The sequence below is a fragment of the Arachis hypogaea genome, chromosome 10, assembly GCF_003086295.3.
Source record: "Arachis hypogaea cultivar Tifrunner chromosome 10, arahy.Tifrunner.gnm2.J5K5, whole genome shotgun sequence".
NCBI classification, from domain to species: Eukaryota; Viridiplantae; Streptophyta; class Magnoliopsida; order Fabales; family Fabaceae; genus Arachis; species Arachis hypogaea.
This window is the reverse complement of record NC_092045.1, coordinates 95,008,162-95,035,030: the sequence shown is the minus strand read 5'-3', so window position 1 is coordinate 95,035,030 and position 26,869 is coordinate 95,008,162. Positions and strand designations below refer to the sequence as shown.

Below are 26,869 nucleotides of genomic sequence, written 5' to 3'. Positions count from 1 at the left end.
CTGAAATAGCGACCAATTCTGGTGGTCGCTAAAATCTTGGTTGCTAATTTAAAAATAGCGACCGATATTAGCGATCGATTTTCAACCAATGCTACCAAACTAGTACCAAACGATATTGGTCGCTAAATCTGTCGCTAATAAAATCTGTCACTAAATAGCGACCACTTTTTGTCGCTAAATTGGTTGCTGATAAAATCGGTTGCTAAATCAGTCGTTGATGTCTGATCTAAAAGTCTAAAATCAGTAGCTGTTACTAATTTCTTAATTATAGATTTTTACTAACTTCACATATACCACTATTTAAACTTGATTTTAATAAATAATTATATTTCAACAAAATATAACAAGAATCAAACATAGATCAATTTTTCAAATAAATACAAAAAATATTCACAATATCTATTTCGAAATATAGAAATTAAAAGAGACAAAACTCATAAATATATCAAATTTATGATCCACAATCCAAATGTACATTGATGGCTTTATAGGCAATGACCCCAACGTATGCAAAAAACAAGCAAAAAAAAAAGATTCCATTTACATAAAGTAGAAAAAGCTCCTGAGAAAACTAAAGCTGACCCTCTTTCATGCCTCCTTGTCTGGCTCTTAAAGTGCAACCTTCTCTGCCATATCATCTTGTCACGTTACAAAAGAAAGCATGAATAATGGTAGGCATAGCCAATATTTTTGTAGTCAATATTTTTGTGTCTGCACTCTAAATCAAGATTTTTACGCTTTCAAATCAGTTCATAAATTTTAAAGTCAACTTTACTTTACACTCTCTACAAACAAGTTATAAATGAGTTTTAAAAAAGTATTAAGGGTGTGTGTGGTTTGCAGAATGCTTTCGCGCTCCCAGGAACGCTAAATCCTTCTATGACCCACACCGAAAGGAGCTAAATATGTCTTACTTTGGTAGATGGACTTGGAAGTTGAGCATCACCAGTATCAAATCCAACTACTTCATTTGATGATATATAATTAATTAGTGATGGAACTTCAGGAGAACCTTGTTCTGCTAATTCAATTTTTTTTGTTAGTTTCCATGCTAGACCTGAAAAGATGTATAAAACTTTGTTTAGTTACATCCATAAGATGCAGAGCCAAATTGAAAATCTTTGCAATTATAAATGGGATCACAATATCCACTTAGTTCATAAAGTGTCCTTTTTTTCTCAGAGAAACTATGTTCCAATGATGTAAACATATTCATCTAATACAATCAAATATTAATGGCAATGCCTAATGCATTTGTGTTAAATCAAATTAAGATACTGGTTCAGTCATAATAACAAATAGGGAAAGGTCCTTTATTTTTTTCCTTAAATGAAAAAGGTGGCAAAAAAAATAACTAATTAATTTAGTGGACCAACAATAAGCATTATTATATGGTGAAAAATTTAGATATATGAAGCTTTTGTCCCTTTCAATTTTCCATAGAAACAGTGATAACATTATCAAGTTTGGTTAAAACTTAAAATCATGTTAAAAATTAAAACCATGAATGCAATATGCCCCATCTAATGAATTGGATTCTTATTAGCCATGAATCCACTTGAAGATATGAAGCAGCAATTTATTAAAAATTCTCAATATCAAAATCAAATAAAAAAGAAAAAATTTTAAGAATGATTAAATACTATCACAGTATAAATAAAGCTGCAAAAAAATGTAGAAAACATAACAAGAAAAGAGAATCCAAACCATCAATACTACTGCAAAATGAACATTAATATCCTAGTAGTAGTAGTAATCTATGTTTGGCAATTGCTACATTACTTAACATAGGATTGCATATAGAGATATTACCATTTTTTAACTACCAGTGATGTTATAATCTCGGGTTAAGCATAGCATAACTGTCATGTTGTAAAGTTACACAATATGAGACCTAATTCACATGGCATGGATACATTGCATCTGTTATGGTTACTTCCCTGTCCAATCAAAAGTTTAGTAAAAAACTTCCATGGAATTATCATATTTTTTAATTGTTTCTCTCTTCATAACAGTGAAATTAGGAATCCAAATCATAAGACAAATAAGATCGGAAAATAGGAAATAAAATGAATAAAAAGAGGGTTAAAAGGAATTCAGCAAAGGAAAAAAGAAAATCCAAATATGTATTTTCAATTTACTTTGATATTTAACAAATTATGAACTTCCAAAGACTCATGCACTTATCCTATATTAAGTATTGACTGAATGGAAGGTCCTTACCCTTGTGTGTAGATACCTTTCTTTTGCAGGTAAACGTCTATTTATGTTACACCTTCCGCTAACAATTTCTGATAGCAGAATTCCAAAACTGTAGACATCTAATTTTCTTGTCACTTGACTTTGTATCGCATATTCAGGTGCTAGATAGCCACTAACAAAGGAAAAAATTGTTGTGCAATCATGAATGAACTAATCCATAATTCTGAAAGAATTGAAAGAAAGAAATCATGAATGAACCTTTGGCATCTTGATGCTCAAATCTTCAGAGAGCTAATCAATAGATGTGTTCGCATCAACGTCAAATACACCCTCAGCTTGCATTACTATGTAACATTAACGTCATCACACGCTCAGTCAGCTCAATTTCCAAATTAAATAGATTAAAGCACCACCTTTATCACTGTCTAAACAGACATTCTGAGCAAAATTTTCTTCAATCATCTAATGCATCCAGTTGAGGACCAAATGCCACCAAAATTAAGAACATTTTTTATCACACCCTCTATGTGAAACATCACACATAAAATAAAATACATTCCAAATGTTCAATTCAATCCTAATAAAGTGCAATTCTGTAATGCACAACTCCAAATAAATTGCCAAAAAAAATTTCAGTCCTTAAACAACAATTTTACAATGGAAAAATAAAGAAAACATATATAAAAAACATAAAATTATAAATTATATATAGTCAAAGCTCCAATGTTTCCCAAACGAAAAAATTGCCAGGCATAAAGTGATGATAGTCGAATTTACTATTGCATTTTTATAAGAATAATATATACAATTTTAAAATAAAATTAAGTATTAATCAGTGTAGCTTGTTTGGAATAAGTTTTGAATATATATAAATGAATGTTCTGTATGATATTTTTTACTCGTAGATCAAACATTTAAATAATTGGAAGGCTTCCAACAAAATAACAATTGGACAGGTCAAGATACCTCAAGCTGGTGAGGTTACCAAAGAATTCAAGAATATGGTTGTCTTCAAACCATGGCGGCCTTGAAATCCAGCAGTGCTTGCCTCTCCCGCTCTACGCACTTCACCTCTCCTCCTGCTGCAGTAGCACAAATAAGAAGAAGGTCCACCGTAATAAAGAGTAAAACAGCTTCAATCAGAATCAGATTATTCATCTTCATCATGACTACACTCATCACAAGTGAAGTATGAACTCAAGAATGAGTGGTAATAACTGGAATGTGCTTGTTATAACACCATATTTGGATCCAATTCATAATGCATTATTAATTAAAGAAAATAATAATTCAATCACCAGTGTTTAAAAAGAAAAAAGCTAAAAGAATTCCTTACAGTTTCTCAATGCCGAGAAAGGATATGTCATAAGATTCAGAATAGATAATCGGAACTTGAATTACACAAAAATCTAACTAAATTCAAATAAACCACAAGTACGTGTTGTTACTTCTTAGTTCATACCTTGAAGCGAGGCACATCGAAGTAGAGCTTGCTCGAGAAGATGCGGTTGAGCTGAACGGGGTCGTTTACTGATGAAGAAGACATTGTAAACGACGTTGGTTTGGACAGACGGCGGAATCTAACGGCAGCTGCTGCCACAGTGATGAACGCGAGAACAAAAGCGGAGGTGTGAGGGAAAGAACGAATTTTTGGATGAAAGTGAAACTCATGAATCGGTGAAAACTCCAAATAAAATCGTTATTTGAGGCTTCAGAATATCAAATCAAATAAATTAGTTTGAGAAGAAATTACCGGAGAGACTGTTGTTGTTGTCAGAGAAGAAGTTACCAGGGAAGGTGGTGGTGAGAAATGAACTACACAAGAAGGAGCAACGGAAGATCTAGACAGCAAGGCAACGATCTGCAACAAAGGAGTGAGCAAAGAAGGCGGCATGACTAGAGGAGGTGACGGTGAGAAAAGAACGGCATGACAATGAGAAAGTCAAATCTAGACAGTAATGAGACGATCTGTAAACTCAGACAACGCCAACGCTGCCAAGATCTAAAAGATGAAGGCGATGATGCCGAGACCTCAGAAGTCGATGGTGACGAAACCTCAGGAGACAGCGCTGCAATCAAAAGATGACAAAGACAGCTGCGACAAAGAAGACGGTGTTGTGCTTCCGACGAGTAACTCAGTAATTGTTTGGAGAATATGAGAATGGTGTGGGTAAATTGAGTTAGGGCTTGCGATGGTATTTCAGTAACTATATTATTTTATTTAAATTAGTGACCGATTTGGCGACCATTGTCTTAGCGACCGAATTAGCGACCAAATAACTTTTTACCCTATTTCTCTATCGGTTGCAAAACCAGTCGCTAAATTAAAAAAATAGCAACTGATTTTGTGACCAAGAATCTCAAAGATGTTATTTCTCTTGTTTTGGTTGCTAATTCGGTCGCTAAATTAAAAAAATAGCGACTAATTTAGCGAGCAACTTTATCCTGGTTGTATAATAAACTTATCGGTCACTATCTTAACAATTAGTAACTGATTTAGTGACGATTGCCTTAGCAACTGAATAGCAACCAAACAAAATTTCACCCTATTTCTCTATCGATTGCAAAATTGGTCGGTAAATTAAAAAATAGCGACCAATTTGTGACAAAAAAATCCCAAAGTCGTTACTTGTCTTGTTTTGGTTGCTAATTCTGTCACTAAATTAAAAAATAGCAACTAATTTAGCAACCAACTTTATTCTGGTTGTATAATAAACTTATCGGTTGTTAATTTGGTTGCTAATAATGACCGATTTTGTGGCACTAAAATTGGTTACTGAATATAATTTAGCGACCAATTTTTTTCTAGTCCTAAAAATTCTATATCGGTTGCTATTAGCAACCAATTTTTTCAGTCACTAAAATCGATCGTTATTCTGATAATTTCTTGCAGTGTTATTCTTTTTAATTAATTTATTTTAATTTCTTTGCTTTAAGTATTTTTTTGTTATTTTGCTTTCTTTTAATTTCAATTATATTCTATTCATTTAAAGCTTTTCATTTATTTTACTTGTTTTCTTTCATTATGATCCTTTATATTATTTACCACAGTTAATATTATTGAGTATTTTATACATTTTTTAATACAAACACTAAGTAATTTCTAGGTCGAACTTACTCTTTTTTCAAAGAAGTTGTATCTGCTCTTCCAATTAAGATCTTGATACAAGTTTGATTCGATATTCTATCAAGATTATCAAAATTAAAATCAAGTGAAACAATTCTCAAACAAAAATCATTGATAACAAAAAAAAAAGTCAAAAACATATCAAAATTATCTTATTTAATATTCATTAATTATTACTAAAATTAGTGAATACTAAATACAAATAAATTTATGTTTTTTTTTGTCTTTTTAATATTTTACGTCAAAATCTATAAACTTTATAAAAATAAAATATATAAATCTTTATTTTAATTAAATTGGTTATTTTTACTTAGACAAATAAATTTTAAAGAATATGATAGAAAAACGCAAATGTCTTAAACAAAATATATGCTCGTACGAAACTAAAGTACTAACTGACAATTCAACATTTCTTCTTTGTCAATTGTCAATTTTTCTTGGGGTCGTTAAATATCTATTTTGTTTGCCGTATTAAACTATTAATAAAGGAGTGGCCTTTGAGGCTTTGACCAAGTAACAAGCGTGTGCAATGCAACTATCTCTTGCAAATCCGGAAATTGAATTGCATCATTTTCTGCAAATAAGTGCTTTGGTGTGACCACTATATATAATTATGAAAAACATTATTTAAGTGTATTGGTATATTAATGTTTTAATAATTTTTAATTATTAATTTTAATTATAAAAATATATATAATATATAATTAAGAGCAACAATTAAAATTTAATGAAATATACTAATATACTTGAAAGCTTCTATACTTATCACCATTCATGGACGTACATGTATGGATTTGACCACAAAAAGGCTCAAATCAAACCGCTATTCACTTATTCATGTTCATGTCTACGTAATATAATATGTCTGATTTCTTTCTAATTCCATCTTTTCATTTCGTCCTTCCTGTCTCTGTAACCAGTAATACCACTAGGCATTAGCATGCTATTAAGTACGTCGAATATTTATGAATTAAAATTTTTTTTTGAGATCAATACATAGAATTCAGGAATGAACTAATGTTTTGTAGTTTTATATTATAGTTTCAATAACTCTATATATAATAAAAAAATGTCGATTTATATTAGTCAATTTTTTAATATTATTTATTTATTTATTTTAAATTTTAAATTATACATTTTTTATTTTAAATTTCAAATTATAAATTTATCATTTTCTATATATTTTTTATTATAAAAATAACACTGTTTTTTAAATAAATATTAGATTTTGATAAATTTTTTCTTAAAAATATTTTATTAAAATTAGTTTTCAAAATATAACTTTAAAAGTTATAATAGCTATATTTTAATTTTAATAAATATAAAATAGCTTTGAAAAATATCTAATTAAGTACTTTAAAAAATACTCTCAAATTTTAAAAAGTATAAAAATAAACTCATATTATATTTTTTATTTATCAAAGATAAAATAAAATACTTGTAGATCCGTAATGAATTAATTATTGATCCATCGGATTAATTAAGAAATTAACTACTGTGAGAAAAAAAAATACGTATACTTTTGAATAAAACACAAACATCACTAAAAAAAACTTTAGCAACTGGGGCAAAGTATCATCGTAGACTTTTTGTCTTTTTTTAATATTAAAATGGTTAAAAAATTATAAATATATGTATACTTGCGAATAATTCTTTTAGCCATCTTCTTAATTAATTTCTATAGAAAGTAAAAGTTTAAGTATATTTATTATCTTAAAAATGTTAAAAAGATAAATATTATTTTCTTATTTGAAATTCAAAAAGATATTTAGAAAAATATATACTATCCGAATGCCCCATCGGCCATACGCTTACGGCCACCGGCAAGAGTGAGTGATTCGTGGTCCATTTCCGACAAAGAATACGTAGTCGGCCAATATAGGTTTAACTTTCAACTTCAATAATAACTTAAAGAAATAGTGACGCCAATAATATTCCACCGACTTTATCTCAAGTCAAGTCAAAATTTGAATAATTATCATGTATATTATTAGTGCCACACTTTGGAATTGAATTCAAACTGTACTTAATCTATTATAATTTAAGCTTACATGTAGGCATGCATGTTTTAGGTTCATTATGAACTCACAAAAATTATATGCATTTAATTATTAGATCAGTTTTGTTCAATTGTAATAAGGTGATTTCTTCGATACCCATCTAATTTGAGGATATTACATACCTTTCTTATGTGTTTCAATTAATTGATGATAAGTGTAATCATTAATTTCAATCAGTAATTGAATTTTTAATTTTTAAAAATTAAAAATAATAAATTTAATACATGTATTAAATACTTTATATATACATAACTTAATACACTATACATACGTTTTAACTTTAGTTAAATCAAATCACCATACATGATAAACCTTAAATAAATTATTTAAAAAAAAGAATTAAAATTGGGCCAATTCTCCCTAACCCTAATCCCCTCAACGGCACCAATTTTCCAGTGAAGCAGCAAGCCAACAACCCTTTCAGGCTCCAACCCCGCCGGCCGTCTCGTCGTCTTCGTCTCCCCGGACACGGTGCGGCTCCGACGACCTCCCTGCATGTCGCGTTTTGGCTCGCAGCCTCGCAGGTCGTCTTCTTCATCACATCTCATTGCTCTGTCGGTGCTGTCATCGCTTCCTCTCCGTCACTGCTGCCTCCCCTTCGCCAGAGTCTGCTTCGCCGTGCTTGAACAGGTTGGTCTTCTACTCTCCTCACTTCTCTGTGTTGGTGAAGTGAAAGTGTGAAACCGATTATCTCTGTTTTTTTTGTTATTCAACTGGATTTTAATTTAATTAAGTGAGTGAGTAACTGATTAATGATGTTGAATTGTTGATTATGAATGTTTATGTTATATTGTTAATGGCAGATTGATGATGTTTATGTTATATCTGTTTATGAATCTGATTAATGATGTTGAATTGTTGATTCTTGGCTGTGTAACATACATAGGTTAATGGTAGATTGATGTTTGTTTTCTGATTATTTGTGTTTATGGTTGTTTTGTTGGCATACCAAATTTTATGCCATATTCATCCCAACCACTCTTCACTGCTACACAGTCATCTCCAGAAAACTATATAGCAATCTTCAATTCTGGTGTTTGTGCAAGAATGTAAGAATAGGAAAAAAATCAATAAAATGTAAGAAAAAAAATTTATTAATCTATATCCTATATGATTTGTTTAGGCACTCTTAGTTTGTTGTTTGGAGACGGAGTAATATAGTCTCAAATTCTGCTGGGATGATTTAATCGATAGCCATATAAAAAGTTCTAACGTTCAAAAAAAATTAAACATACTTGCTGTGTTTTCAAGATGCTAAAGCAAACACTCTTTTAATGGATAGATGCATAAAATTGAATCTGTCATGTGATTTGCTTCCGCCGTTGAAGCATAAGAGAATCAAGTGCCTCATAACTTGACCCACCTTTGGCCAACAATTTCAACGCACTCTTTTTGACCTCTTTGACTCTCTCTTTCACCACCTTCCTTTCTTCACCCTCCATTACACCCCCTCACCACTCTCCCTATTAATAGTAGTTGTTATTTTGTTGGTGTCACAAAAGTCAAAAACTCAAATGTGATTTTGAAATGCTTTTAAGACTCTAATTTGAATAATGTGACCATATATATGAACTAATAACTATATCACAAGGTTAGGATTATTATCATTATTATTACCTGCTATAAGTTGGATGAACATGCCATGATCGTGAATTCAGGAGTGTATATTAAAAATTATAGGAAACAAGTTTTTATTAAAAAGTATAAAACAAATAATTTAGGGTATTGTAGTCTGGCTTTCCATATATATGCATATGGCCACAAGCCCACAAAGATGGAAGTGACATAATAAACCTGGATTGTCAGGACTTTCTTGATCTCTTGTGATGTTTGAACATCAACAGCGTCAATTGGCTTACTCAGCTTATCTCCATTGAGTGTATAATAATACATCTATAGTCTTAATTTGAGATAATAATGCATGCATCATCCTTGAAACATTAATAAAGATTCATGCTAATCAGCATCTTGATATTATAATGAACTGTCATGTCTAATTGAAAATTTAATTTAATTGATTTTGTAAGAAATATAAACTTATATTATATAGAATCATTTTCTATATATTTTTCTGTATTGTTACTATAACAAAGTTTTCATAGCGTGAGGTTATACTTTATAATATTCATTGAGATAAGTATTTTTAGAGTAATTACTTTTAAAGTGCATATTAAATGTAATATAAACACGAATACTATTGTAATAGTACTAACTAATTTCATGTCTATTTTTGTATTAGTTATCTTTAAAATTTGAATTTTGGTTGTTCTTAAAATATTGGTGAAGATATTATTTTAAATTTTTTAAGTTTTTGACTATTTTTTATTTTTTATTTATGTGAGACCAGTTTTACCGGTTCAAATAGTAATTTATCGGTTGAACCAATAAATCAGTGAACCAGTAACCTGACCGGTTTGATCACCGGTTTGGTTCTTACAACTATGAATATAGTTTTTAATGGGAAATTTTGAAAAATCTAAGCTGCTGTTTTATAACTTTGAAAACTAAATATTACTTAAAACTATCATCATGAACTTATAAACACCTTAAAATTAATTAATACATAGGTGCGTTTATTCAAATTTTTCTTATGTATATCTACATTTGTTTACTATTAGTTAATAATTTTTTGATTACATTGATTGATTGTGTATTATTATTTATTGTGATAATATTTTTTTACTACGTAAATTTCCTTAGATGCAATTGAATAGTATTGTGCTCATACATTTTTTTTTACATTTTATGTTAATAATAGACTTACAACACAAGTATGGGGAGTGTTCATAAAAATTCAACAAAGAGTTCTGTTGAATTTGATGATTTGAGTTTTGAGTATAGTGGTTCTAGTGAAGAGAATGATATAAATATATCTCAAAAGAAGGGTACAATTGATGAAGCTATGAAAATGGTTGATCCTGGAGTTAGATTTGGTGAAGTTGAGAAGAAGTTAACTGAGTTGACCAAGGATGACATTTGGGGTATTGAGCATGAGAGTGTAGAGCAGTGTGTTCAATTCTACAAAAATTATGCCAAAGTACATGGTTTTTTTGCAAGGTGTGATGAAAAGGGTTATGATTTCAATGGCAACCTTAACATGAGACAAATGGTCTGTAATAGAGAGGGTACACGGAGAAAGAAGTATCTGGAGATGGAGAATAGGAAAAGAGACCATAGGCTGATAACACGTGTAATGTGTCAAGCCAGAATTAGATTTCACTATGATATGAAATTGAAGAAGTGGAAAGTCACTGAATTTGAAGAGACTCACAATCATGACCTTATTCCACCTAAATATATACAGTTTGTCCCTGCATATCGCGTAATGACCGAGTCCGACAAAACACAAGCCAACAGTCTGCATGATTATGGTGTGAGAACTTGCCATATAATGGGGTTTCATGTTAAAGCAAAAGGGAGGACCTGGAAAAATTGATTTTACAAAGAAGGATTTGTATAATCATTTCGACAAATCAAAGCGTGCTAAAGTGAAAGATGGTGATGCATATGCAGCATTGAGTTACTTGATTTCTAAGGCCGATGAGGATCCATTGTTGCAAGGAAAATTTACTTTGAAAGATAATAAACTTGAAAATTTAGTATGGGCTGACGGAGCTAGCATAATCGATTATCAATGTTTTAGCGATGTACTAGCATTTGACACAACATACCAGAAGAATAAATATAACAAGCCATTGGTTGTCTTCTCAAGAACTAACCATCACGGTCAGACATGCATATTTGGTTGTGGCTTGCTAGCAGATGAGAAGCATGAGACATATGTATTAGTTTTGAAAATTTTTCTTGAAATAATGGGTAATAAACTTCCAATAGCAGTGGTGACAGATGGTGATCTTGCAATGAGAGGAGCAATTAGAGAGGTGATGCCAAATGCAATGCACCAACTTTGTGCGTGGCATTTACATCGCAATGCGTGTGAAGCTATCAAAACTTCTGAGTTTCTTCATGGATTGAAGCACCTTATGTACGGGAATTTTTTTCCGGATGAGTTTGAAGATAAATGGCATCACTTAGTATCAAAATTCAAGCTTTCTAAAAACGAATGGGTGAAAAAACATACGAGATCAAAAGGATGTGGGCTTCTGCATATTTGAACGACACGTTTTTTAGTCGAATTAGGACTACGTCACAATGTGAAGGAATTCATTCGTTGATAAAGCACTATATTGGTAAAAAATGTTATCTTCTGGATTTGATGCATAATCTTAACGAGGCAGCGAGGCAATATCGGACAAATGAACTATTATCTGATTTTAAGGCATTGTTCTCAAGTCCAGTTTTAACTACATGTTTCGAAGACATCGAAAAGGAAGCAGCCAATATTTTTACCCATAATATGTTTAAAGAGGTAAGGAATGAGATACAATAAGCGAGTAAACTAAACGTTGTCGGCCATTCAAATAATGCTAACAAAATTGAGGTGAGAATGAACAAATATCAATAGCCAACTATTGAATATAAGGTTCGGTATGATAGAGGCACTAACAACTTTGCTTGTGATTGTCGATTATTTGAGAGCCGTGGTATCCCTTGTTCCCATATTTTTTGTACTATGAGACATGACCATATTAGCACTATTCCCAATACTCTTATTCACAAGAGGTGGATGAAAGATGCTAAAAAAGAATACATTAGTTCACTTACTGCCGAAGATATTGAATCTGAAAAGATTGCTCGTGTTAGGTACGATGTTCTAGCGACGCTTTGTTTTTCACTATGTGATAAAGCATCGAAACATCGAGATGACTTCATGGAAATCAGAGAAGACATTTTTGGATTGATTATGAAACTCCATAAAAGACACAATCCAAATGAAAATCTTCCTTCTACCGCCAACTTGATAGGTGACCTAAGTGTTGTGAAGACAAAAGGAACCCCACAACAAACAACCAAGACTGCTAAGGCCCGTAAGTGTTCGCATTGTAAACGGATTGGTCATACGGTTCGTAGGTGTCCAAAACTATACGGTGGAGAATGCTCACTAAGTTTGAACGAAGATAAGTTGAATACTGACAATGACCAATCAAGTACATTCTGATGACATTAGGAAAAACCTTGGCAGCGCTCAACAAAAATCAAATGTAACAAAATCACAAGTGAAGAACACTCTGATGGAGGCCATCGAAATTTCGTCTAGGTTGGAATACACTTCAATTGATTATATGAATTTTAAATTTTTTCCGTATTTTTCTTAAGAATTTTGATATTTACTTATTTATTTATAATGATTTTCAGTCTCAATGAGGACGTCAAGACGGTAGAAAATAAGGAGGAATTAAAATCTAAAGAAGTGGATGTGCCAGGTGAAACCATCTTTAATAAGGTGATTTCTAATCTCTTCTCAAATTGTTATGTTGAATTCACTAAGTATTGGTTAGTCTTCAATTAATTCATCTGACAATTAGTTGATTAAACATCAATAGCATTTCGTGGAATAGTAATGTAATCATTTTCTTATCATTTTTCAAATATTTTTTAGGAGAATAAAGGTGAAAAATATGATGCGCTCAACTCACAAATCATAAAGATGCAAGAAGTTGTTACTAACTTGCAAAACATGGCCTTTGTCAATCAATCTATGATGTCAATGATGCCTTACTTTCACCCCATGCCGTCACAATTTTATAATCATTTGGGAGGATTTAACCCAAGCTCACCTCGTTATCCATCGCTTTCAATGCCAATGACCATGTCTCCATATGCAAGTTCCTTTGAAAACCTTTCTTCTGAGCAAGCCGTGACAGACACGATAATGAAAAAGTTGGCCACTTCCCCGGTTAAAAAACCTTCTTTTGACAGAAAAAAATCTATTCTCGATGTGAAGAAGACTAATCCTAAAATTTCTAGAGCCCAGTCATCCAAAAAAATACATGATAAACAATTTTGTGTAGCAGATACTCCATCAACTGATATTGTCAAATCATTGCTGAGTAATGCATCTCCTACTGGTTATCATATAAATAAGAGGATTCCAGGGTTTACAAAACTCCAACCGAGAAATCTTGGGGTTGAAGCTCCATTTGTGAGTGTCAATTGCTTAAGTTTTATTCATCCAAACACTTCTGAAGATTTTCTAATTCTTGAGTTATTTCTAATTCTCGTGACTTAATTTTTGTTACCTTTTATTTTTCTTAATAGTGGCTACCAGTATTGTTTGCACCGCCAACTACCATGGAATTAGATGACACTGAAATCATGGTTGCAACCTACATATTTGGAACAAATAAAAATAATAAGTTTGGGAGGTAACTTATTTTGAAAAAATATTATCTTTGTACTTTGTCATCTTACGATCGTATTAGAAGAACAATGATAAATTATTTTTTTATATTTAATCAATTGTAGGCAAGAGATATTAGCAAAATGATGCAAATTTGTTGCAACCAGATATTCTTTTTTTAACTTAATTCCAAAGGGTTGGATTGACCAAACTGTAAGTTATTTTAGTTGATTTAATTTTGGATACCAATCCAATCTCATGATTATTATCATTATCTAACCGTGTCTAATATGCATTTAGATACTCGACATATATGCTCATATGCTAAATGATGAGGAAAAGACTACTTCCGGAGTTTTAAGACATTAGTATATGCCCACAGTCTTTTAGGTAAGATACGTGTAATTTATAATAAAATTTTTAAATCAACATTTCAATAATTGTTAATATTTGTCACACTTGCTTGGATAACGTAATATAAGTGCTCCAAATGTTTATATTATATAAATAAATTGAAATTTTTGCAGCAAAAGAAATATATAATTTTCATCCTCATTTTGTGCAATATTTATATGTAATATTAGTTTGGCAATTTAACATTGACAAAATTATATTCTTCACATTGTATAGCAAATGGCATTATCGGGAACTATCCCAAGTAGTCAAGTTCGAGAGGATTATAAAGAGGCATTTATGGGCAAAGTGGAAGTCCTTAGAAAGGTAAAATCATATGACATAATTTCATCTCTACTAAATAAATATCTGTTCCTCTATTTGTTATGCATGCTTAATAAAGAAAATAATTATCTTTGGTTTGACATCTTTTTTCATCAACATGTAAAGTGTTGAATCTTGTGATAATAAGTTTGTTTTGGATAATAAGTCTTATCACTATATGAGACTTCACATTGAAGTCACTCCCGTGATAGAAATTTTAATACTCTTCATAATTAGAATTAAATTTTTTAACTATCACACACAAAAGAAAATAATTAATTCTTGTATATATGTACAGATTTATGTGCCTGTTAATGAAGATAATCTGCATTGGTATCTTGTTATCTTCGACATGAATCAGTGTCAAGTAATTTTGTTGGATTCCAACCCAGATCCTAAGAAGAAAGCAAGTAAAATATTCAACATTAAGCAATTGGTATATCATTTTTATATTCAAACATTTATGGCATCAATTTTACATCTTCATTTATACTATTTTTACCATTTATAAAAACACTAATTCAATGTTAACCACTTATTAGGCTTTGTACCTTGAAGGGATGCTTCAACATGACTCTTTCTATGATTTTGAGAGTACGATTAGGCCTAAGGTGTATGAGTTTCCCATTTTGGAAGCTCTCGGAATAGGAAGACAAAGAAATGACTCGTAATTTTCTAGCTCTTTATTTGGTTTGTCAAGCAATCTTTTTTCTTTTGTCACATTATCTAACTAGTATTTTTTTCATATAAAATTTAACATAGCTTTGATTGCAGTATTTAGGTAGCAACGTGGATGAAGAACTACAATTGCATTGATGATTACAACATTTATGTAAGTTACATTACATATTGAATTCACTCATTGTTTAATTTCTAATTACATAAGTGTGACTTACTACTGGTTTTATCATTTGAAGGTTGATGATGCAACTAGGATGCGCATTACTATAGATTTGATCATGAAGTCATACAATCTGAAAAAAAAAACACCATTATCAAGGCTGTTAAGAAGAACTACAAAAAATTTGAGGAAAAGAACAAGAATTTAGTTAAAAAATAAGAGTATATGTTACTTCTGATTGCATCAGTTGGAAAAATTCTAAATAAATTATGTTAACTATAAATGATATAAATAAGTCATTTTGGTCCTAGTACTTTAGTAATGCGACTTTTTTTTGTGGTAGCTATTTATTATAGAATCTTTCTATATATAAATTAAAATCTATAACAATCCTATATATTTATATTTTGGAATATTGATTTTTCTTTCTTTTTGTAAGAATGGATTTTGTTATGATAGATTTTTTTATAGAATGTTTCAACCATTTTTATCATTCAAAGAAATTTCTATTGATTAAAGATTATATAAAAATCAACAACAAATAAGGGTATGTTTACAAATTTTTAATGTATATATCACTTTAAATACATATAGAAAAGTAATCCCTAATTACATTATTTATAAATGAAATTTCAATAGCAGTTGGCTTTTCAAACATTTCAAAACAATGCATCCTTTTCTTATACAACTAATTGAAGGAGTGACTAATTTTTAACAAATCAAATTTATAACTTCTTCATTACATGCATGTCATGAAACTATCATTAAATAAAAATAAAGAAACCTCAAAGATATAATTTTGTATCACAAGTAATTACAAAAGATCACATCTATAATAATTTTAACTCAACAATGATCATTATTACATAACTAATTTAAACCCGTATGTTCAAAGAAAATTTTATTCAAGTAAACATTATAAAATGCTTCAAATTAAGTGCTCTGTTTCTGGTAAATTTGTGTCACAATTTTTATTGATTGGTTAAGCCGCTCGAAATGAACATCACATATATATAATCAAGTATAAACTAATAAATCATAAACAGGAGATTATAATCATCAATACCGGAAATTTTATATGAGCTATAACCTGTATTTATGTTGTACGATTATTAAGAATTATTACTATTAATTTTTTTCTACTACTCTTTGAAGTACTCTTTGTTTCTGTAATTCTAAATTAATGAAATAGTATTGCTACCGAAGGAGAAAAAATTGGAAAAAGAAAATCAAATGGAACTGGGGACAATGGATATGTTTATGCATTCAATGAATTGGTTATTCCATCAATCCAGAAGTTTGGACCTGATATGATTGTTTTGACAATTGGACTAGACTCTAGTGCAATAAGTTCTATTTATCATTTTCTTTTAGGTTCATGATTTATACTCTTGCCATAGTTAGCATTTTCACCTATTTTTAACCCCTCAACCAAATATACCTTTAGAAATGATCTGTTTCATTTCAATCACAAAAAAGATTGTTCTCATCAATTACAGCAGAAGATAAGTCAATTTTCTTTCACAATCGAATCCTTTAAATAAGATATTAAAAAAATACTTCTTGTATAAAATTTTCTTCTACAGACTTCAATTGAATGGAACATGACAATGTTAACAATAGTCAAATCACATTATCTTTACTTTTCTCTCATTATCTAACAATAAAGAATCAGTTGGCAATGCTTAACAATAGAGGGTTATAGAAAAATTGGGAAGATTGTTCATGATCTTGCAAAACAGCACAGTGATGGATGCCCTGTAATTGTTCAAGAAGGTGGATACCATGTTACATATTCAGCATACTGTTTACATGTATTTATGGAGAGTGTTCTCAGCCTAGCATCATTGCCTCCATTGCCAGATCCTATTGTTTATTACCCTGAAGAAGACACAATTTTAATCAAAGGTTATAGATGCCATTAAAAACTATCAAAAAGATAAACTTCCTTTTTAGAGAGAACTCCTTAACTTTGGAGATACTTCATCTGGAAAAAAAAATTCTTATGTGCTCAGCCCTTAGCAGAGATATTAAGTCAAGAGGATTTAATTATATCTTCTAAATAAGAAGAAAGAAGGAAGGAATTTGTTGTAACTTTTACTAAGCATATCACTGGAAGAAAAAGAGGAATAAAGCTTATTCTCAAGTATAAATTTACTATTTCATTTGTAAAGCTCTAGAGTAATGAGTTATGAAAAATCTACATTTTAAAATTTTTCTGCAGCTGAATTGTCTCATGCAATAGTAGTAGATATTATGATTGTACTTTTGCCATGGTTTCATAATTATTAAAAAACTACAATATTCTGCTACTAATGGATGAATAGTGTTAAAACTTAGAACATCTGCATAAACAATTGCTTTTATTCTCAATCATACCTCATAATTATGTGATATTTTTCAATTATACACCACTATGACCTGCGAGGCAGCAGTGACGGAGAGGAAGCGATGACAGCACCGACAGAGCAAGGAGCTGCGATGAAGAAGATGACCTGCGAGGCTGCAAGCCAAAACCCGACGTGCAGGGAGGTCGTCGGAGCCGCACCGTGTTCGGCAAGACGAAGACGACGAGACGGCCGGCGGGGTTGGAGCTTGGAGGGGTTGTTGGCTTGCTGCCTCACTGGAGAATTGGTGCCGTTGAGGGGATTAGGGTTAGGGAGAATTGGCCCAATTTTAATTCTTTTTTTTTAAATAATTTATTTAAGGTTTACCATGGTGATTTGATTTAACCAGAGTTAAAACATATGTACAGTGTATTAAGTTTTGTATATATAAAGTATTTAATACATGTATTAAATTTATTATTTTTAATTTTTAAAAATTAAAAATTCAATTGCTTATTGGAATTAATGATTACATTTGTCATCAATTAATTAGAACATATAAGAAGGGTATGTAATACCTTCAAATTAGATGGGTATCGAAGAAATCACCTTGTAATAATATACCAGTTTCACTTGTTTTTTTTCGATTTCAATAGATAATGTTAAAACGAGTTTGTATCAAAATCTCATTCAAGAAGCAGATACAATTTTTTTCTCAAAAGGGTGAGTTCGATCCAAAATTTACTTAATTAGTTTCTTTGTTGAATCGATAAATTACAAAGCTTCAATTGATAAACTTAAAGCAAACAAAACTTGAAAATAATATGAACGTATGAAATAGTTGAAATCGACAATAGAATTGGAAGTAACAAAAAGTAGAAGGAAAAATAAAAAAATACAAATGATAAAAAATTGCAATAAAGAAATTATAAAATAACGAAAAAGAAAATAAGAACAACAAAAAGAAAATAAAGAAAATAAGAGAAAAGTGATGACATTCAACAGTCACATGCACAAACATTCCATTCTTCCATGCGTCAGTGTGATTGGAAAATTTCTACGGAGTTTTGGCATGGCTTAAAACGGGTTGAAATATATGCTTGTGTTAATTTCAACCTTCTTATTTATAGAGAAAATCCTTGGCAGTTATTTCTTTTTTCTTCCATGTTCTTCCTTCAGCTTGTTCTCTAAAATTCGCACCATGTTTCTCACTTTCAACCTTAGAGTCAAGTAAAAATCTTGGTACTCAAGTCAAAATAACCGTAGTCAACTTTTTTTTCTGTATTGTCTATCTAACTTTGACTCTCCTTGACCTTCATGCCCCTTGCGGTTGACCTAGTTCGTAGTCGAGACTTATTCCAGTCGAGATACTCATTTGTACTACCAACAAATTACTCCTTTAAAATTTGTTATTTTATTGAAAAAAATACAAATTTTATATGTTTGGGGTCATGTGCTTGGCACATGTCATTTTAAATTTTAAAAATATATTTTAGTTATACAATGCTGAAGTGGCGCGCGCTTTTCTTGGGGATGCGTCACGTTTCCTTGGGTTTTTAATGAGCCATTTTGAATATAAATGCCTTTACAATTACTCTTTCCAATTTCAAAAAAAAACCTATATCTCTTCTCCAAACGACATTCACCCATGACTTCTCAACCCATTCTCCATTCGAGTACTGCGCCAACTATGACTACTGCTTCCTCTTCCTCAATGACTATGGCTACTACCTCTGCTGTAGTGACTGCCTCGATGGCTCTTACTTCTGCAACACTGACTGTTGTGCCTCAAATGGCGTCTGCAACTGCCGCTTCGTCATCTTTTCTTCCATTAACCACTGCTACTATTGCTGCTCATTTTCATCCTCTCGAATAAGATTTTGATGTAACAATTATTTCTCCTCCTCAATTAATGAGTGAAGTGGCTACATTTTACAATGATGATGGGACTTTGAGGGTCCTAAATTCAAATGTCGAGTCCTTTGATCTTTGATGCAGCCAGATATTCCTTCCATTCTCAGTAAATAGGGTATTGCATTTTTTTTCTAGATCCAATAGCTACTCCAGAATAAATAAAGTCTATTTTTCCATTTTTTCCTTCACCCCAAAGCATTTACCATTGGTTTTATGTACAAATGTTAAGATATCATATTTTGCTAGTCGCGTTTTCAGAACATCTCCCCCTAGGGATTTGAGTTCTTACTTTTCGGACTGGATGTCTCGACTTGTACCAGTGTATAAACCTATTTGAAAAGCTATCAATATCATGCATGCTTTGAAATTAGACACTTTTGATCCTTCCTACACAACTCCTTTACTAGAGGCCAGTTTATACTTTTGGTGTCCTGCTACCAATAATTTTTATTTCCCATTCATAATGATGGGTCTGACTTTAATGGAAATTTCGACCCTGACCGGCATGCCAACTGATGGCAACTTTGTTTCATGGCCGACCGACTATTCGAAAGATGACTTTGTTATCAACTTTGAGTCTAATTCTATCTTGATTTTTATTCAAAACAACATGGGTTCTAAAGGAGGCCCTGTTTCTGACAGTGAACATGTAGCCTTTTTCCTTCTTTGGCTCAATTCTTTTGTGTTTTGTTTGGAGTCGGTCCAAATTCAGAAAAATAACTACTTGTTCCTGACCATTATGTTTTACCATCAGAAATTTATTGATCTCCCTGCCTTGATTTTGAGTCAATTATATGAAGTTCTTTCTTTGATTGTCGGTGGAATCCATCGAGGAGACTCCTCGATCAATCCATTTGGTCCTCTCTGAGTTGTCAATCTTTGGTTAAAAGGTGTTCTCGAACCTCGATTCATAGCTTATTCAACTGAGCTTCCTAGCACCTCTATTGATGGTGTTCATCTTTCTCAGCTTTCTTGGACAAAATAAAAAACTATGCCTTCTATACGTGCTTTTCGACACTTTCTCTCTAATCTTTTTGACATCAAAGAAGACCACAATGTCTCATACTTTCTTAACCCTTATTCTTTTCAACCTAGTGCCATTTCACACCTGAACTCCTTCACTTCTCCTCAGCCAACAAATTAAGCAATACTCGACGATCTGTAGGCTAGGATATTAACTCCTCATCACTACAAGAAAAAAAGTATTTGTAATAAAAAAATTGTTACAAAAAATCTGAATTTTGAAACAAAAAGGATTTGTAACAAAAAAAGGGCTGTTGCAGTATGTCCCGTTACAAAAATTCTTTTGTAACAAAAATTTAAACTGTTACAATACAAAGTAATATTTTTTAACAAATTTTTTTAATACAAAAACCAAAATTCGTTATAAAAATGGTAACAATTTTTTACCTTTAAAATATTTTTCGTAAGAATATATTTTTTTAGCATAAAATTTTGTTACAAAAGCACAACATTTATTTTGTAATAATTTTTTTAATACAAATACATACATAATTTACCAAATTATTTTTTAATTAACTAATATATTAATTAATTTATTGAGCAAGTCAACATTTATATGATATGTAGTAATGTAGATAATTCAAACATGCTTCATTTAACTAAGATTGTTTTAAAACAAAATAACATTAGTGTCTACATTGATTAGTTCCACAAGTTATATTTCTTTCATAAGTTCAACCAAAAGTTAAAAGTAAAAAACATTCTTGAGTCCTTTAGGTAGCATGTTGTCACCATTTTAGCATTCTTGTAAATAGGAAAAACCAAAACAAAAATTAGAAACAAGATATAACACTAATTACAAATTTTTTCATTCACTTTTATTCAAAATTTATAGAAAAATTTTGACAGAACCTTTCCTAAAATTTGGATATTTCCACTATCTATAGTTTCATAAAAAATAATCAATTCATCACTTATTTCTCAATAATTATACAGCCTGAATAACAAGGTCCATTAAAAAAATACAAAAAGAAAGATAAAGCAAGAGACAATGAAGTTGAACAAAATACATCAACCTGCAGAATAGAGAAAGAATTTATAATACTTTCATGATTTGAATTTAATTTTCTTTTTCCAAAGGGAAAACGATACTTCCTTTAGCACGTTACTTTTGAAATTCAATAAGTATACACTCTATATACATTATATGCCCCAACTACAAAATCTATTTTACTTCTTTACTAGAACAGTCATTTTATGGAAACAAAAATGACAGATACTAAATTAGTATTGCAAAGATAACTAACCTGTTGGGCAAGCTTTACTTGAAAATTGCTCACCACAACCCTGTTATCCAAGTTCAGCTTGTCTTTTCTACCTATAATAATAGATGTGTACAAGTTATTAACGGTACAATTTAGATTCTTTATCAATAAGAGCATGGAAAAGGATAAATGCCTACCAATTTTCAAAAATAATGAAGCATTATCCTGAAGAACTTTCTCCAAATCAGCTCGTAATACACAAGCTTGATGAGTTAGAGCATTTTCTGTCACACACAATTGTTTTAACCACCATCTTAACTTAATATTGCATAATGATATAAAGACAGAACTTGCTCAATTCAGAGCATTGTCGAACTTGCTCAATGTATCTACTATTCAAAAAATCATATTGCTGGTCCAAACATGAAGAAAATATCAAGAAAAATAAGAACACCTGTGAACAATATCATATGTAGATATAGCTATTATTTTTATAAGAAAACCAACCTTATAATGATTTCTATAGTCAGCCCCATCGGCTCAATCTGATTTATCATGGCCTAAACAATGAAAAATGACAATTTTATGAACAATCCTTTTATCATGTGAATACAAATTATAGGGAACCAACCCTATCAATTGTCTATCTGAATTTATCTAACCTAAATTTTAACCTCACCAACCCTTAAAATGCACCAACCTAAATTCAAATCCAAATCAGAATTAATTAATTCATTGTTTGCACACTTAAAAAACTTCAAAGTTTAAAACCTATACACGTTGACACTAGCCAAGTCATTACCGACTAAGAAGCCTTAGCTACCCATTAAATTATTTTTAGCCTATTAAATTCTTTTTTTAATTAAAGCTTTTAGCTCCTTAATGCTTATGTTCAGGGGAAAACAAGCACAAAAAATGTACAAAACAAACATAAAGCATGCTTTATTTATCTTGCACAGTGGTTTATCTGACAATTGCTTTCTTGTCTAACAATGATTATTGTAGCACCCTGACGATTGGATTTTTGCCGGTATAGAAATTATCAAGTAATCAATCGTAGTATAGTCTAAACCGACGCAAAATCCATCATCAAAGTAATTCTACAATCTATAACCGAGAGTATTAGTCCCGAGTCGTTCTTCCCTAGGAATGCTACAAGGATGCATGTTATTGGTTAAGTGGTCTTTTGTGGCTTGAAGAGTGTGGCATAAAAGTGCTAATAAAAGAAAACAACAATCAATCAATATTAAAAGCCTTGGCCAAGGTTGAACATTGGAAGTTCCATCACTATAGCTTCCTTCAATTGTGATGACAAAGGAGTGTTACTTTACTTAGTTAACCCCTAATTATAGAGGGAAGTCAAGTAAAAGTAACTAACTTGAGTCACAAGTCCTAGTCTTACCCTAGGAAAGTCTAGCTTTAGTGCACTCCAAGTCAATTAGCAATTCTCAATTCTTAATCAACAATTGACATCCATTATTCAAGTGTCTCCAATGACTCAACTACTAGGCCAAGTGAGGGGATACTACTCCATATCTAAAGTTGGCATTTTCTCAAACACTTGGAGAGCGAGAATGAAAGACATAGTAAAATTGAGAGGAAATTTAGAATCAAAGTAATTCAACACAAGAAATCAACAATAATCAACAATGAACAACAATGAAAATGAGATCTTCAATGAATCAATAGAATCCAATAACAACAAAGTTGAATCTAAGACTTATGAGAATTGAACAATTACAAACACTAATGAGATTAGAGAAGAGGATCTACAACATGAACAAAGTAAATTGAGTGTTGTAATAGATCTCACCAAGAAATGGTTGAGAATTGAGAAAATGAAGATGAATCCTAGAGAGAAGTTGGAGTTTCTCTCTCTACAAATGTAACTAACTAAAAAATATCTACCTAAGGATCTAAAATTAGTCTATAGATGTGAATGTGTGTCAATCCCCTTCAATCCTTGGCTCTTATATGCATTTTGGCGCCAAAGTTAGTTGCTGAAACCTTCCAAAATCGCCAGGTGGTGGACGAAATTGTATCTCTTTATGGAATATGATAATAGAGCCTTCATCCAACTAACCAGCATGTGCACTGGGTCGTCCAAGTAATACCTTACGTGAGTAAGGGTCGATCCCACGGAGATTATTGGTTTGAAGCAATCAATACTTATTTTATTAATCTTAGTCAGGAGGCTAAAGAAGTTATGTGGATTTATTTGTAAAAAGCCAAACTACAAAATTCATAAAATTGTAAGTTAAAATAATAGAGTTACTTGTTGTGCAGTAATGAGAAACATGTTGGAGTTTTGGAGATGCTTTGTCCTTTGAACTTCAACTCTTCCTTGAAATCCTCTTTCTCACACGCAAGTTCCTTCCATGGCAAGCTCTATGTAGGGTGTCACCGTTGTCAGTGGCTACTTCCCATCCTCTCAGTGAAAACGTTCCTATGCTCTGTCAAGCACGGCTAATCATCTGTCGGTTCTCAATCAGGTTGGAATAGAATCCATTGATTCTTTTGCGTCTGTCACTAACGCCCAGCCCTCAGGAGTTTGAAGCACGTCACAGTCATTCAATCCCGGAATCCTACTCGGAATACCACAGACAAGGTTTAGACTTTCCGGATTCTCATGAATGCCGCCATCCATCTAGCTTATACCACGAAGATTCTGTTGGGGAATCTAAGAGATATTCATTCAGTCTGATGTAGAACGGAGGTGGTTGTCAGGCACACGTTCATGGATTGAGGAAGGTGATGAGTGTCACGGATCATCACCTTCATCACAATTAAGCGCGAATAAACATCTTAGACAAGAACAAGCGTGTTTGAATGGAAAACAAAGGAATTGTATTAAATCATCGAGACGCTGCAGAGCTCCTCACCCCCAACAATGGAGTTTAGAAACTCATGCCGTCATAAAGTGTATAATTCAGATCTGAAAATGTCATGAGGTACAAGATAAGTCTCTAAAAGTTGTTTAAATAGTAAACTAGTGACCTAGGTTTACAGAGAATGAATAAACTAAGATAATTGGTGCAGAAATCCACTTCTGGGGCCCACTTGGTGTGTGCTGGGGCTGAGACTAAAGCCATCCACGAGTAGAGGCCTTTCTTGGCGTTAAACTCCAGGTTATGACGTGTTTTGGGCGTTCAACTCCGGATCATGACGTTTTTCTGGCGTTTAACTCCAGACAGCAGCATGAACTTGGCGTTCAACGCCAAGTTACGTCGTCTATCTTCGCGCAAAGTATGGACTATTATATATTGCTGGAAAGCCCTGGATGTCTACTTTCCAACGCCGTTGAGAGAGCGCCAATTGGACTCCTGTAGCTCCAGAAAATCCATTTCGAGTGCAGGGAGGTCAGGATCCAACAGCATCAGCAGTCCTTTTTCAGCCTAACTCAGATTTTTGCTCAACTCCCTCAATTTCAGCCAGAAAATACCTGAAATCACAGAAAAATACACACACTCATAGTAAAGTCCAGAAATATGATTTTTGCCTAAAAACTAATATTATTCTACTAAAAACTAACTGAAACATGCTAAAATCTACATGAGATTACCCCCAAAAAGCGTATAAAATATCCGCTCATCACCAGGCACGTGTTGCAATAAAAGAATCACGTGCGGACCACGACGCGTGCGCGCACGGTACGCGTGCGCGTCCCTGGCTAATTCTGCGATGTGCGCGCGAGCGCCTTGTGCGCGTACGCGTGCTTGGCCGAGATCAACTCTTTTGGCTTTTTGTGCTTCTCTCCACTTGCATGCTTCCTTCCTTGCTTCCTTTGATCCATGCCTAGCCTATTTCAATCCTGGAATTACTAGCAAACACATCAAGGCATCTTATGGAATCAAAGAGAAACTAGAATTCATCAAAATAAGGCTCAAAAAGCATGTTTTTACACTCAAGCACGAATATGGGAGAGATAACAAAACCATGCTAATTCATAGGCTAAATGTGACAAAAGGTTATCAAGACACTCTAAACTTAATACAAAACAAACCGTCAAATTGGGGTTTGTCAACCTCCCCACACTTAAGCCTTAGCATGTCCTCATGCTAAATCAAGAAGGACTAAGGGTTATGACATTTATTAAATGCAACTAAACTATATGAGTCCTATCTAAATGCAACTACCTAAAGCAAATGCAAATGCTTAATTCAAACATATCAAATTGCCAAAAGAGCATGTGTAAGCACAAGGGCTAGGCAATAGGAATTAATTCCAAACCACAATTGTATTGAATTATCAAAAAGAGTTTAAACTTGCAAGAATATAGATAATATGGGTGAACACATGTAGTTGAACTTTTGAACCCTCACCGGATGTGTATCCGCTCTATTCACTCAAGTGTTTAAGGGTCAATTCACTCAATTCTCTTCTAATCAAGCTTTCCAAAATTTGATTTTCTTCTAACAATCAACATTTATTCAATGCATGCATACATTCATCATGAGGTCTTTCATTTAGGTTGTAATGGGGTTAGGGTCAAGGTAGGATCATTTATGGTTAAGTGGACTAGGATTTGAATCTTTGATTAGCATAGACTTCCCCACCTAACTATGTAATGACCTATACAAGTTCAAACTACTCTAACTACCCATTCTTCACTTTTTCTTACATATTCATGCATCCTTATTTGATTCATAACACTTATGCATTGATTCTCTTTTATTGAACTCGCTTTGGGGCATTTTGTCCCCTCTTTATTATTTTTTTCTTCTTTTTCCATATACAATTGTTTTCTTTTCTTTTCTTTTGTTTTTCTCATTTTCACTTTTATTTCTCTTTTTTTTTCTTTTCATTTCTTTTTCTTTTGTCAAACTATATACAAGAACATCAATGCATAAGGTCTATTCATTTAATCAATACATGAGTATGTACCCAATTCCTAAACATGAAAGTGTACTACCCCTTTTATCCCATCCAATGTTCCCAAGCCTCACCAACTTTGAATAATAAACACTCTCACTAGCCTAGGCTAATCAAAGATCCAAACAAGGACTCTTATTGGTTTTCCGCCTTGGCTTGTAATGTGCTAAATTGAGAATAAGTTGGTTAAGCATAGGCTCAAAATTGGCTAACAATGGAGAATAAAAGGTTGGCTATTTGGGTAAGTGAGCTAATGAAGTAATGGCCTCAATCATACAAATGCATAAATACAAGAAATAAATGGACATATAGAATCAAGCAAATCAAGGGTCACAATCAT

At 32.0% G+C, this 26,869-nt stretch overlaps 1 long non-coding RNA gene across 15 annotated transcripts; it reads right to left on the bottom strand.

Annotated features, from left to right (window-relative positions):
- Positions 1-346: 346 nt before the first annotated feature.
- On the bottom strand, positions 347-4,384 carry LOC112715985 (uncharacterized). 15 transcript variants are annotated; one of them, XR_011866800.1, is made up of 8 exons: positions 4,234-4,384; positions 3,956-4,063; positions 3,665-3,792; positions 3,169-3,284; positions 2,461-2,546; positions 2,224-2,374; positions 915-1,057; positions 347-638 (listed from the first exon to the last, which is right to left on the bottom strand). It is a non-coding gene; the product is annotated as an uncharacterized lncRNA (long non-coding RNA). The 15 variants fall into 15 exon arrangements; XR_011866795.1 differs by lacking the exon at positions 4,234-4,384 and having other exon boundaries at positions 2,461-2,664; positions 3,665-3,795; positions 3,956-4,219; XR_011866796.1 differs by lacking the exon at positions 4,234-4,384 and having other exon boundaries at positions 3,665-3,795; positions 3,956-4,219.
- Positions 4,385-26,869: the final 22,485 nt, after the last annotated feature.